This window comes from Vollenhovia emeryi, unplaced genomic scaffold, assembly GCF_000949405.1.
Source record: "Vollenhovia emeryi isolate VEMERY1.0 unplaced genomic scaffold, V.emery_V1.0 DF944004.1, whole genome shotgun sequence".
Taxonomy (NCBI): domain Eukaryota; kingdom Metazoa; phylum Arthropoda; class Insecta; order Hymenoptera; family Formicidae; genus Vollenhovia; species Vollenhovia emeryi.
In genome coordinates this window covers 1-2,744 of record NW_011962362.1, presented here as the reverse complement: position 1 = coordinate 2,744, position 2,744 = coordinate 1, and the positions used below count along the sequence as shown (strand labels likewise).

The window sequence follows — 2,744 nt, the reverse complement described above, 5'->3', positions numbered from 1 at the left end:
ATGTTAATGGATGACCCTCTTCGAGGTGAACAACTTTTATTGCAACTTTTTTTTAATCCGATTTGTATTTTTCCAAATATTCTGAAAAACAGTTTTAAATGCCTCACCCTGTATTGTTTCTTGATCTCGACATCGCAAGAATCTGACGCCATTAGATTCGTCTTATATTTTCAATAATTACATATGTTACTATACTGCGTCGCAAACTTAACGACTTTATCTTAGTTATAGACCGATTTTGTCGCATTATGGAAGTTATACATATAACCAATGATGTTGTATGAAGTGCAATCTGCCTTTGACCTGCAATGTAAATTACGGGTTATCTTAAATGTGACGTAACATACGCAATAACATATTTCAAGATCGGGTCAAGGTGAACTAACCCGCTATGTAATCCAGACATCGTTTTAAATCAGCTCTTCCCACAGAGCGAAAAGATCACACTTTCTGCAGAAAGAGATCTGAATTTTTTTTACTTATTAAAAGAAATTGAAGACATTGCTGCAAGAACGAGGTAAGTCCACTTTTTGGCGAAAATGATGTTTTAACACCATTATATGCAACGTTCCAAGCCCGATCGATTGGTGTAAAAACGACGTACGTAAGTGCATTGTTAGTTAAATAAACTGAGATTTTTGGACTTGCCCCTCTAAGCAGATTGGTGCAAGAACGAGGCAAGTGCGGAAAAAAATTACCTAATTTAATAGTTTATTATTTATTTTTACTAATTTATCACTATAACTATCTAAAAGGTACTACTTTCAAATATTTTTGTTTATGTTCTGTTGCTAGGCATTTTTTCGATTTTTGGTGCTAGAACGTGGCAAGTCCAAATTAAAAGTGTTAAAATTTCATGCATTTTGAAAGTTTGTTATTATTTGAATAAGTATGCGCTAATGGATAGCTAAGAAGAATATAATGTAAAATAAATAAACTTTCTGAAACAAAATTTGAAAACGGGGGAAAGTTTTTTTCGTTTATCTCGGAAACATAAAATGTGGACTTACCTCGTTCTTGCAGCAATGTCTTCAATTGGAGAAGGCACCATTTTTATGAAATAAACAGCTTTACAGTATAATATGATAAATATTTAGATTAGGTCAGCCACCGCAAATGACCTTGACCTTGACATATTTTGTCAAGGTCTCCACCTCAGCTTTATAACGTTCCCTTCATAATCAATAGATCAAATTTTTTCCAAACTGTGTAAGGTGTGGAGTGGATCTCGCTTCACGTGGAAAGTCGAAACCCAAGTGGAACAGTACAACGGTGGAAGTACATGCGTGGAGACAGTATGTTCCTCCTCCGCCCCTCCGGGGGACCTCACTTCGTTACCCAGACAGCACATGATATTATACGAATATTCTATACTCATACTATGAATGTACGTACTGTACATAATATACTCAGTGCCGGTTTTAACAACACTAGCTGCGTTCGGCATTGCAAACGCGAGGCGTCGGAGTGCTCCTCCTCCCTATCTATCTCATTCTCCCCTCTCGCTCACTCGAATGCGAAAGAGCACTCCGACGCCTCGGATTTACAATGCCGAACGCAGCTATTGGCGCCCTGAGCAAGATTATCGTGGCGCCCATTCAAATTCAAGGGCTCGAAATTCTTGCGAAAGAAAAGACAGGGTAATAATATCGAACGACGAACCCCATTTTGTTTTTATATTTTAGGGAATCTCTCTCAAACTAGGTGAAACCAGGCAGCGGTGCCCCTACAGATTTGGCGCCCTGGGCGACCACTCAACCGGGCCCCGCCATAAGGCCGGTACTGAATATACTGAGAATATCTCTATAATATCTCCTGTAGTATATCAGTTTTCGTATATTTTTAGGATGTTTTCAGAATATCTTTTACAGTATGTTATTTCTCGTATATGTTATATCGTATATTATCAGAATATATTGTTACGTATATTATAAAACAATACTGTAAAACGTAATTAACATAATGAGATCATCCCTATAACATGTTTAGTAGTATATTATTTTTCGCATATTCTCGTATATTTTCAGAACATGTAGTACTAGTAACCACTCACTGCTGCGATGTGGCGACCGCGCGTTAGCCTTTCTCGTAAGTAAAAATCATTCTGTATTAGTATAAGAGGCGAGCCGATATGATCTGACAGCTGGTTGTCTGGATCATGGATAAACTTCAATGACCTGAATATACTTTTGATAATTACATAATTTGTAACATATTTTGAACATTATTTATTTTTAAGGTTAAAAAATTAAATATTTTTAATAGGATGCCTACTGATGCCCTACTACCCTCCTATTAGAAATTATAAGGCATAACAAGGGGCAAGTCAAGAGGTCTTGATAAGAAAAATCTAACCAGGCAATTGATTATGCGATCAAAATATTTTATTAAGGGTGCTACGCAAGACTTTGACTTCCGGTCATGGGAAGGTAGAGGGGAATACAGAAAAGTATTGTACTATTTTGCGCTTGGACGAATAGTTATCGAGATACGAAATTTTAAAAATCGCCGTATTAGCCCAACCTACTGGCGAATGTAAGCGCGCGGTGAGATGCGTCGGCCTAGCGGCCCCGCTCGGCGAGGAATAGAATGGCGGTGCGGGGCGAGGAGTAGGGAGGCGAGGCGCGCCGCTGCCCGTCCGCCGCTTACGCGACCGCTCGCACGCATCTCACTTCGATAACTATTCGTCCAAGCGCAAAATAGTACAATACTTTTCTGTTTGTCTTAGTCCCCTCTACCTTCCC

The 2,744-nt window shown here is 38.7% G+C and overlaps 1 long non-coding RNA gene across 2 annotated transcripts; it reads right to left on the bottom strand.

Annotated features, from left to right (window-relative positions):
- Positions 1-65: 65 nt before the first annotated feature.
- LOC105564390 lies at positions 66-1,043 on the bottom strand. Of its 2 annotated transcripts, none has more exons than XR_001009118.1 (3): positions 1,011-1,043; positions 387-504; positions 66-303 (listed from the first exon to the last, which is right to left on the bottom strand). It is a non-coding gene; the product is annotated as an uncharacterized LOC105564390 (long non-coding RNA). The 2 variants fall into 2 exon arrangements; XR_001009119.1 differs by having other exon boundaries at positions 387-464; positions 1,011-1,036.
- Between the last annotated feature and the right edge of the window lie 1,701 nt (positions 1,044-2,744).